Consider the following 11,489-nt stretch of genomic DNA (forward strand, 5'->3'; position numbering starts at 1 on the left):
TGGCCAGTTTATGAAATTAACACTAATTAGTGACAGCTGAGTAAATTTGCTACAAACAGTAGTCAGTTCATTTAAAGGATGGGTTCATAGTTTTTCATATAAAATAACAGTCAGGTGCTCAAATGAACATTAAACCTGTTTTTCTTGCTATAATCAATCCTCCTTTTCATACTGGAAACTATATCCACAGTCCTCCTCCTGTGCAAAAATGTATATAAAAGTTGAAGCTAATATCAATCCCAGCCTTCCAAATGAGCCAAATCAAGTAGACAGACAGTGTTTTAGTGCCACAGTCCCTCTTTGTGTTACTATACTTCCACCACAGATCAACAGGGAAACACACAGAGGGAATTTAATGCTAATAGACAGTAAATGTGTCAGATATCACTTGATATGACTAACTCAGACTGCTGAAGCTGAATAGAAGCTGATCATCTACTTTTAAATAACTGTGTGGACACACTGTGGACTTCAACTCCTTTAACTCCTTTAAATGTCCCACATTGAAACTGCAGTTTTTGTATAAAAACAATGGATAATTCCGATCTAACGCCACCATATTGGGATATATGCAGAAATAAGTAGATAACAGATATCTCTAAACAAATACAGCTATCAACATGGTTAGATACCACTAGGATTATGTGGAAAATGTTTGCTGTACTTTGAGTGAACTGTCTCTTTAAAGATGCATTTTGTTCTGCTGAGTTCATGATCTTCTATAATCGTCAAGTTCACAGTCAAAAAGCTCTAATGATGTAAATGTCAGCTCTGATGTGTGAGCTCACAAAGCTAAGCAGAGATCAAATTGATGTGTATATTGAATGATCAATAGTTCTTCCCTGATACTTTTGTTTACTCCGACCTCAGACAAGCACGCTTATTATTTTCTATTTATATCTCGTTCATCAGCCGCAGATGTCAGACCTCCATGTTAACATGCCTCACATACACAATGGGAGTGTTTTGTTTTCGCAGGGTGTCTCTGATGTGCAAAGCAGTACAAATAAATCCATCCAGGGAGGAATTCTGACCTCTGCCACAGCCGCTGTCACTTCAGAGTTCATGGCTATCGCTGAGTGGCTCGAAGGGACAACAACGTCCTGCCACAGGGGTCATCCCAGCTGCCTCACCCCCCAGCCCCCCCCCTCCCTCCTTCACTAAAACAATGATCTCACTCCCCGTACCAGGAATCCGCTGATTGTTTAAAATACCTTCCACTATGCTTGACTGAGCGCCACTTCTTTTTCCCATCGACGCAGAGGACACACAGAGAGAGAGGAGGTTGGAGGTGTGGGGGGGGGGGGACAAAATGACCTTGGCAGCAAACGTCAAGCCCTCTAGCAAGATGGGAACTTGCTTCCTTCAGCCCTTCAAGACTATTGGTTTAAATTACAGCCAGTAAAGGCGTTGTAACCTAGTAAGACTCATCGGAAAACACAGAGCCATTCTTGGCAGTGAAGGAGAGGAATCTGAGAGAGAGTGATGCTGAAAGTAAAGATGTGCAAACTGCTAGGGCTCAACCCATGTCTTAGTAAAGATATTTTACTGTTGAATAATAAACTTTAATATCAAATATGACCTAAATAACACATTTCCTATTATCGTCACAGCTGTACATGATAAACAGTATAACAAGGATCTTGGATTAAAAACTGAGGTTGAACTATGATATGACTGCTGAGATTTTTGATCATTTTAAATAAATATAATAAGAAAATGCCACTTTTCTGTTTTTCCGAATGTCTGTTCTGCCAGTATACATGACACTGCAACATGACATGTCTTGGACAGTCCATTAATAGCTGATAAGATGTATCAGTAAGCCTGTCACAGTAACGTAATTATTGACATCATCATGTCCTTATATGGACCTATCTTATGATACATGGGCATGACCTTTATCATTTTTTGACCTCAATATTGCCACACTTTACATTAGCAGCTAAGAGGCTTTTCATGTCGCTAGGCTAGGCGAATAGTGTCGTCCATTCCTCACTGTGTACGTCCTGAGTGGAGACTGCAGAAGAATTAAAGGTAAATGACTCCCCAACCATAATGACAGTGTAGCTCCCACTCTCCAATCCCACCCTGCTCCCCTTGCTTTACTATGCTAACTATTATTATTATATCAGTGGTATAAAATGATCTTCAAATGACAATAATATCGTTTATCATGATTATTTCTGAGACGATATATATCATCCAACATAAATGTCCCAGTGGCATTTTTGCAGTCAAGTCCGTACCACTGCATACAGTATGCTGTGTGTGTTATGACTATAAACAGAACAAATACATACTGTCCAGTACTCTGCAGTGTTTAACAGCAGTAACTCAGCAAGAGAGAGAAAACAGCGGCGATTGCAGTCACACTGGCAAGCTTTTTCACTGTTGCACTGTGCACTGCAATGTCAGTGAACAGAACAAAAGGGTGTCACATATAAGGATATGACCTCAGACTTCAGAGGAAGAGGCACATAACAGCATTCTTCTGCCTGTGCACGAGGGGGAGAACCATGTCGAAACTAACAATTTTCATTCAAATGTCATTTACACGCGTCTTTATATATAGAAACACTAATGTTTGTGACCAACAAGCGACACCTTCACTCTGTCAGACAGGGTTCAAGTATCAAGTATGTACAGTATGCTAAAAGGAGAACTAGCACAAACCGGTAAGTTTTCCAACCGAAAAAAAGTAGCACATGAAGGTTTTAAACAATAGAAGGGTGAAAAGATCTATTACATTTACTTTATTTTTTATCAAAAGTGCAGTTATTTCATCTTTATGGAGGAATTTATTGATATTTTATTTTGTTTGTATCTTTATTTAATTAAAGATTGAAATTTAAGATTAAGCTTTTTATTCCCTATGTACTGTGTACTTGCATACACCCCCCCCCCCCCCACCCACCCCAAAATGCTGTTCCTCCTAGCCGACATTAAAAGTGATTTTAAAAAAAAACATGTAAATCCCAAAGAGAAAAAAAACCCAAAACAAAAACAGAACAAACAATTAGCAGCAAACATATTATATTTTTGGTTTTGTTTGCTTGTCTCTTTGTTCTTTAGAAAAAAAAGATCTCAAAAGTTAAATTAAGTTTGTTAGAAAGTTAATCAATGGGACAAAGAAGCCTATGACTAAAATAAAATTCATAAGAATAATAAATAAACCCTGGAGTTTACATAATGATGTAATTTATGTTATTTTAAAGTATAATATTTATAGTATGAATATGAAACATTTCTTTCATTGTTTTAAAATGATTTTTAGTTTATATTAATGATTGATGTCACTACAGCAGCCAAACACAGACTGACTTGCCCATGTTAATAATAATTATTCAAAGAACATAGAATCATTATCCTTAAGAAAATCTGATGTATTTTCTTTAAAAAATAAATACTAGAAATATAGCTGACGTTAGATGAGATGATTATTCACCATGGAGGCAGAAAACTATATCATTTCTGGGTCTATTTAGTAGCTTTTGTAGTTTTCAATCATATGACATGACTTTCATCAGCAGCGGGAGTTTGAAGGAGATGTTCAAATGTCTTACTTCCATTTTCTGAGCACATTAAGGACCTCTCATCCAAGTTCATTCTCAACCTTGGAGACTTTCTCTCCATCTGCTGCTGAAGAAGATCATGTGATGATCAAAAGGTCACGAACAGGCAATAAATGGAACTCGTGGTGAGATTGTTTTGTCGACTGGAAACAGACTGTACAGTTATGTGTAATTAGCTTTAAGGTGGACAGACAGGTCAGAGGGAGCTTCAACTTTATTTGTGACTCAGCAGCTACAGAGAGAAAAGTGCTGACAGACAGACAAGAGGAGGACTTTTCTATAGAATACTACAGCTACGTGCCTCAGTGTTCCCCAGGAGAACACATAGAAGAGCGGCAAACACCAGGGGAGGCCTAACCCTAGAGACATACTGTTTACGCCGCCTCGTTTTCACAGCAAACTGCTCTAATTTGATATGGTATGCACATCATTTCCATGGTGGTAGTAGGGGGGCGGGCTCTGGGGACCACACAGACAACAGTGTTTACTATGAATAACCTTAGCAACCCCTAAGAAAATCCAACATGAATATATGGAGGAGTTGCCCCAGCTCGATGCCAAGATAATGGCTCTGCTACTGTTACCAAGGTGAATATCAAGACACAGCAAAAGCACTTCATTTGGCCCTTTGGACGCCATTTTCCCAGTTGGCTCCTCTGTAGCAAGGGGGGGGGGGGGGGGCTACAGAAAAACTGTAGCGCACATGTCATTTACTTTCTGTGACGCTTGTAATGGAAAAAAAAAAGAGCGAGACAGACCACACACAAGTCAGTGGAATTCAAAAACAACATGCAAAAGCTTCGTCGAAGATCTTGGATGAAAAATGGAGGCGTGTGTGTCACAGCAGTGTGTGTGTGTTCAGGGCTGTGGTCTTGAACAACCATGACACATGCTAAAGTTTCAGAGCTATTTTTAATGACGAATAGGTGTCCCAGTGGCAATTTCACTACTGAAAACTCCCAATGACAAAAGGAAAATTGATATGTATGGAAGATAATGAGAGCCACAAGAATAGAACATATTTGAGTATTGAAATGAATTCTGGAAATGAAATGAGACTGATTTTAAATGATTCATTCTGAAAGTAAAGTGATCAATAAAGTAACGCACAAATGAATCATACTTTTGACATTTTTCCCAGAATTATAAGAATTTTGAGAAGATAATTAGAATTAGATTAGAATGTGTTTTCAAAGTTAAGAGATTAAAGGGAGAAAATCTCACATTTAAATGATCAAATTAAATCAGAATTTTAAGAGAAAACATTTTTAAATTTAAGCAATGTCTCAAAATTCTAAAAGTATGGAAGTAAAAGTCTCAAAATTAACTTTCTAACATTTAGGCCACAACTAAAAACCAAGAACACAGTTTGAATTCCATGAAAAAAGAAACCTTGTGTTTATTCTCAGAAGTCCCTTTTTTTCTAATAATTAAACCTCTATCAACATTTGATGGACAATATGAGCTAGTGGGGGTGGGTGGTTGGTTGATTGTTAGAATAGGTTTGCATTATGTACCCTATGTTTTATGATTGATATGAATATTGCAACATTATAATAAAGAAACAAGAAAAAAAAGAATTCTGAATTTAATTTGAGAAATCTGAGATTTAAGTGAGAATCCTGAAAACTGGGACTGAAGTGAGAATTGTCAGATTCTTGGAATTAGGAAATCTCAGAAGTTTAAAATTGATTATGAAATTATACAATTTGAAGAATAATCTAAAAGTTTTTGTTGGTTTAAAGTCAGTATTCTGACTTCTGAGAAATCAAATAAGCAATCAAATAATAATCTAAATATGGGAATCATCCAAACTATTTGATTAAACTTACTAATCATTTTAAAATGTAATCGTTTCAACCGGACTGGCTTTGTCCTCCATAGCATTGCTCTACATTTAACAACAGACTACTCATATTAGTTATTAATGTTCTACAATTCACTGCTGAACACATACAAATCCAACAAACTGCTTCTTAGTAAAAAAAAAGAAAATCTAACTGCTGAGTATCTCTTCCTGGAGTCGAGACCATTTCAAAACCATTCCCTGCAGACTATTCCGAGACCGTCTTCTTCCGACTGAGGTGCCGACTGTGTCAAAACAACAGTGGTGCCAGGTTCAGCTGTGTGCACCTCCAGCTTCTGCTTCACACACTGAATGTAAGGAAAGCAAACGTGGCTGCACCTCCACACTGAATCCTCTCCAGCTCAGTGGGTGCAAGTTTAAACAGACCTCAGCAATGCTTCCTAGTCCCTTGCCAGTAGTAGTAGTAGTAGTAGTAGTAGTAGTAGTAGTAACCATAGTAGTAGTGCTGCACTAATCCAATACAAACAGGTCATTACACTGCTCTAAATGTTTCTATTCATTCACTGGATGCCACTTTACACACGGCCCATTCTTCTAAACTGCTTCATAAACCTCCCACTCTCCCTTTCCCACTCTTTTCTGTTTTAATTCCAAAGCTATTAGGAGCAGATGTACATTATTTCATTAGCTCAGTTTATTCTGCACAGTGATAAACGTACAGATGACCACAGGATAAGTTAGTAAAGAGCATTAGCTCCGAGTTCATGAGGTGAAGCTCTGTGCTTGAGGCGGTAGGACAAGTCTGGGATATCATCAAATGGCTTTGACGCAACTCTCCGGATGATTTACATGTCTTAATAATTTCTTACAGGCAACGTAAGAAAATACAAAGCCAAACCAAAACAGTACAATCAGAAATCTGCCCGTGGTGCTTTAGATTTTGATAGCTTCTTGGCAAGTGTCTCCGTTAGAGCAGCAAAAACACGCAGACAGGCACTGACTCTGCAACCGCAGACTGATGGGAGCTGGCTCTGGCGGGATAATGCAATCTGATTTCACATAGCCGGAGCGACAACGCCAGTGCACATCGCTGCCGAGAAACGACGGGACGAGGGGAACGAGCAGCCATGACATGACGGGAGGGGGGAAGAAGGGATCACAACAGACAGACAGAGAGAGAGAGAGAGAAAGAGAGAGGGAGAGGGGGGGGGGAAACAATAGCTCTTGGTGTAAAGTGCAGGATCTTAGATTTCTCCCAGCAGTGCTGTTCCATCTACGCCTCACACTGGCAGCAGCCCAGTCAAACATGCCTTTGTGCTGACGTGGGAGAGCTATTGGGAACATGTTTTTTTTTTCTTTGTTTCTTTTTTTCTAGGCAAGGCACTGACTTGGGATGTTGAGCTGAGCTGGTGGGGGTTACTCAGATATCCTCAGTGATGCAAGCGATCCTTTAATGATGCAGGAAGACAAAAAAAAAGGAAAGAAAGAAATGGATGTGAAAGGAGGGGATCTGCAGCCTTTTGTTCATTTCTTTAAGGAGGATCTGCTTTTTCATTTAAAAGCACACTCCTGTTTTATCCAATAAGAATTAAAAAAACGATGCACTTTTAGCACCTCGAGGGGCTGCTGGGATCGTCGTCAGGAGAAATTCATCTTCGCTCACAGCGAGAGGCACTGATCACTCCATCACATCCTACTCCAACTGCAATTTCATGAATCATTAACCCATAAGTGCCCGGGTTACTTTTTGAACACAAGCAGCTTCTTCTGCCGTCGTCTTTTTTAATTAGGAACTTCAGCGACATAAAACGTGATTACTGAGGGCTCGGCGGAAACCGGGAGGAGGTAGTGCTGGATGGTGCAGTTCTGCATATGCAGCATATGCAGGGGGAAGAGGGGGGTGCAGCAGGTTCACATAAAGGGATCCTGTTGCCGCGTGGGATTTCAGCTGTGGACGGGAACCCTGAGGGACTCATTATGTCTAGATCCCCAAAACAGCCCTGCTCAGGCTGAGAGATGTTCCCAAGCCAGGCTCAACTTGAGAGATGTTGGCCTTGTTATATAATAACAGTTATTACCAATCTTTTTCTTGCTTCCTTTATTGTAATGTACTTTCAGCTGGGGCGGGAAAAAAGAGAGGAAGCTTGAAGATATTTCTAAATGAGGTTTTATTATAAATTCATCCATTCTGAAACCAAAAATAGTTTTTTGGACAATGAGGTTTTAGTAACTTTAAGTTGATCAATCAAAAACCTACCATGCTTCAGAGTTTTAACGGTTGATTCAACAATTTTTTCACTTAATACATACTTACATTTGGCTATTTTCTCTACCAAATTCTGCTGTAAGTGTGAGGACAGTGTATGTAAAGTCATGCCCTCAGCATATCTACTAACATCACTCATGATTATAATAGTTGCAGCTATTATAATGATGGAAGAGGACAGAAGAGAAATATGTGACGCAACAGCTGGGCAATTGTTTACTGCTGTTCAGTGGAGTCATACTGTGATCATCAGATTGTCATTTCAATTTACAGAATTCAGTAGCCAGAAGGAATGATTCACATTTATGTATGCATACATTTGGTATGATGTACAGACCTAGTAGAGCTGCACAATCAACAGAATATTGAATCTCTGACTATTTTAATAATCTGTTTATCACGTCTGAATATGTTTTGGTTTCTACTGTGACAACAAATCGAATATATTTGGAATTTGGAAATATTCCAATCTTTTTGGAAATATTCCAAAATTTGGAATAGATTTGAAAAACAGTGATCAGTAATTTTCATATAATATTTCCTATTTACTGATCAATTTGCAATTTACAGTTTCATTTGGCAGCTTTTATCCAAAGTCTCCATTTTGTTTACTCTGCTTCCTCATGAGATCAGGTGAGATCATGTAAGGTGCTGCGTTGCTCCCTCTCGTAAAATCATCTTAATACTATCCTGTAGTTTGTGATGCATCATTAGTTTCACATCTTGTAGTGTGTGTATGTTTGAGATTAGAGAGAAGAACATGTGTGAAGTGTATCCTTATGTGTGTGTAATAAAACCTGATTTCAAAAATGAGTGAGGATTGAAAACTGCAGTCTGAGCTCAGCTTAAGCACTAAAATGACTGAATCTTGACATTAAAATACTAGAAAAATTTCACATTTTCTATATGTTTTTTTATTTAGACAATAATCATCAAATGCAGAGTATTAGCCCCCTACTCAGAGTGTCATTTGTGATTGAATTTATTTCTTAATTAACACTAATAGATAAAGGAAATAAAGATAATGGATAGAATTTAGAGATTTCAGATGATATAAACAGGAGGAATAAAAGCGTGGCACAGCGGATTAGATGAAGTGGCATTTAAGCCTGACTGAGTCACTGTGGGGTTTACAGTTTTGGACTGTAAACCCCCCCCCCCCCCCCCCTCCTTCATCCCTCACTCCCCCCACAATAAGCAGGGATTGCCATGCATGGGAAAAGAAAGGCAGCGGGGGCTACTGTACAGAACAAAAGGCTCCGTGCGTAAAACTGCGCATGAGTGCTGCCGCCATGCACGTGTTGTGAAAGCAGAGCGATGTCAGGGAGCGAGAATGTGTGTTTTTTTCTCTCCCCTCCTCATTTCAGCTCCCATCAAAATGAAGATGAGTAGGAATTACTCCGACTGTTCCACCTTTTCTCTTCACCGCGCACTTCACATAAACCCGCAACTCTGATTCATGAAACCCAACCATCCTTGCGCTCCATCCACACATAGAATTAAAGGAGAATGCGATATATGTAGAGAGAGAGAGAGAGAGAGAGAGAGAGAGAGAGAGAGAGAGAGAGAGAGAATGGTTGTGTGTGAGTGTTAGAGGGTGATGCCATCATCGCGTTGCATCAGCACTAAACAGACAAAGAAGCTGTGATGCCCGTGGATGTCACCGCTCCTCCAAAATGCTGTATCACCGCATTTAATGGCAGCATCACTCCGCTCCCTTATGATTTCAGGCACCCTCGCAGCCGAGTCAAACACGTGGCGATCAAACAATAGTATCCCGAAATAAACACTATTATTCTGCCCTCTTATCCGAGAGCAAGCACCGCTCTGTGGACACATGCTTCTATTAATTCCACCAGAGACTCAGCAAAGCAAACGTGGATGCTGGAAATTGAAATATATATAAGCTATATATTTCAATTTCCAGCATCCACGTTATATATATATATATAAGCTATATATTTCAGTATATATTTCATATATGCTGTACATTTGTCATTCCTACAGCAAACTTAGTCGTGTGCATAACAGCATGTGCCATCATCCTGCTTATTTAAATGTTTTTAACGCACAAAATGTCATAAGAACATATTTTTCTTTTCTTTAAAAAAAATAGTCCATAGCCTATATATTATTCCTATCGATTTGTGACACCTTCATCGCCACTTGCATCACAGCATAATTCACTACATCACTGACTCCTTCATAATAAGACTGACAGGGACTGACTAAGCCACTACTGCAGCATCAATTCACATGACAATGCAGGAGCGCGCGTAAAAGGCGCAGCTGTTTGATACAGTCACCGTTCAGGATGGAAAAAATAAAAACATTTAAAAAAAAAAAAAAAAAAAAGAATGATATGGGGCTTTCTTCTTATCTTTGTAATGTTTAACAGTATGAGGTTAATGATAATGAAGACATGGTTCTTAACACCCGTCGAGCTATTGCGATGATTCCATTGGCTGTCGGAGCAATAAAGGGCTCTCCTTACACAGCAAATATTTAGATGGATATTTGTGTGTGTGTGTGTGTGTGTGTGCGCGCGCGCGCGCGCGCGTATTAATGAGTAGGTGTAATGATGTGTAGTTTCAGATCGAGATTGAGAAGAGCTAGAGAGATGCACTAAAAACACACAATAATAGTAATATAATGAAAAGTACTCCTGCACAAATGAAATTGATTAATGTACCTGCAGTGAGTGAAAGAGGTGTTTAATGACGCTGCTGGTGACAGCTTCTTTTATGGACATTTTTTTGTTTTGTTTTTTTGCTGGGAGCATGCCTGACCCTCCTGTGGGATCAAGCAACGCATCTACTTTGCAAAAAAAACACACACACACACACACACACACACACACACACATAGAAAAGGGAGCGCTCATACAAGCGTATTGACTCAAAGCATAACAGGATGTGGTACAGAGTTGTGTTTCACTCCCGAACCCGCGTTCACACCCCAGCGCATTACACCCTTTAATATCTGCCCCACCGCCAAGGTTTCAAGATTCATGCATGTGGTTTTTCAGTATTTTTTTTTTTTTTTATAAGTGACTTTTTCCTCCATATATATCACAGTGAGGGCTCTGTTGCCCACCGCTGCGCCACTTATGCAAGTTTGTAACTCGGTTATGAGAGCATCAACAATAGACTGAGATTGACAAACGGGGGATACACACAGATAACACAAGCATAGAGAGAGAGAGGGAGGGGGAGAGAAGACGGCAATAAAAAACGTGCAGTCCAGCTCACCTTTTACTTTCTATTCTGCTCGTATTCCAGCCCTTTTGTCCGTTTCCCACATAAGTTCTTTCACATGATGACTCGCTTTGTCGTTTCCTCAAAGCCTCCCGGCTGCAGAGAGGTGACTTCTTCTCCCGTCGCTGCAACTCGCTTATTTCTCAATTACACACACACGCTAACAAAAAGAGTTTAAAAAAAAAAAAAAAAACACGCACACATACAACGTCTGAGATTCTACGGTCTGTTGTTGCCGCTGTGTGTACGTGGGCGCGCGTGCGTGAGTGCGTGCATGTGTGTGTGTGCGTGCGTGCGTGCGTGCTGCTCCGTCTCCGCTGTTTGTTACACTCGACTGGAACGCCTCCTCTCAGTCGCTACATTGTTGACATTCAGCCGCTGACGTCACTCTATCCCCCCTCATTCACAACATCGTTAGCGCCGCGCGACTTTTCCGTTGGTGCAGGCGGGAAGCGCGCGCGTACTCCTTCGAAAGTGCGCAGGGCGATTTGGAGAATAGCACTACTGGGCTGGTTGCTTAAATCCCTCCCCTAGTGCTCGCTGGTTCGGCAGGCCTGCCCTTCTCCTCCTCCTCCTCCTCCTCC

At 40.1% G+C, this 11,489-nt stretch overlaps 1 protein-coding gene across 2 annotated transcripts in view; it reads right to left on the minus strand.

Annotated features, from left to right (window-relative positions):
* The window catches only part of bach2b (BTB and CNC homology 1, basic leucine zipper transcription factor 2b), a 97,360-nt gene extending 86,143 nt beyond the window's left edge, over positions 1-11,217 (minus strand). For both annotated transcript variants that reach the window (XM_062437841.1, XM_062437840.1), the window contains exon 1: positions 10,900-11,217. The gene's annotated coding sequence lies outside the window, so the exon portion shown is untranslated. The remainder of the gene's footprint in view (positions 1-10,899) is intronic.
* Positions 11,218-11,489: the final 272 nt, after the last annotated feature.

This window comes from Scomber scombrus, chromosome 17, assembly GCF_963691925.1.
Source record: "Scomber scombrus chromosome 17, fScoSco1.1, whole genome shotgun sequence".
Taxonomy (NCBI): domain Eukaryota; kingdom Metazoa; phylum Chordata; class Actinopteri; order Scombriformes; family Scombridae; genus Scomber; species Scomber scombrus.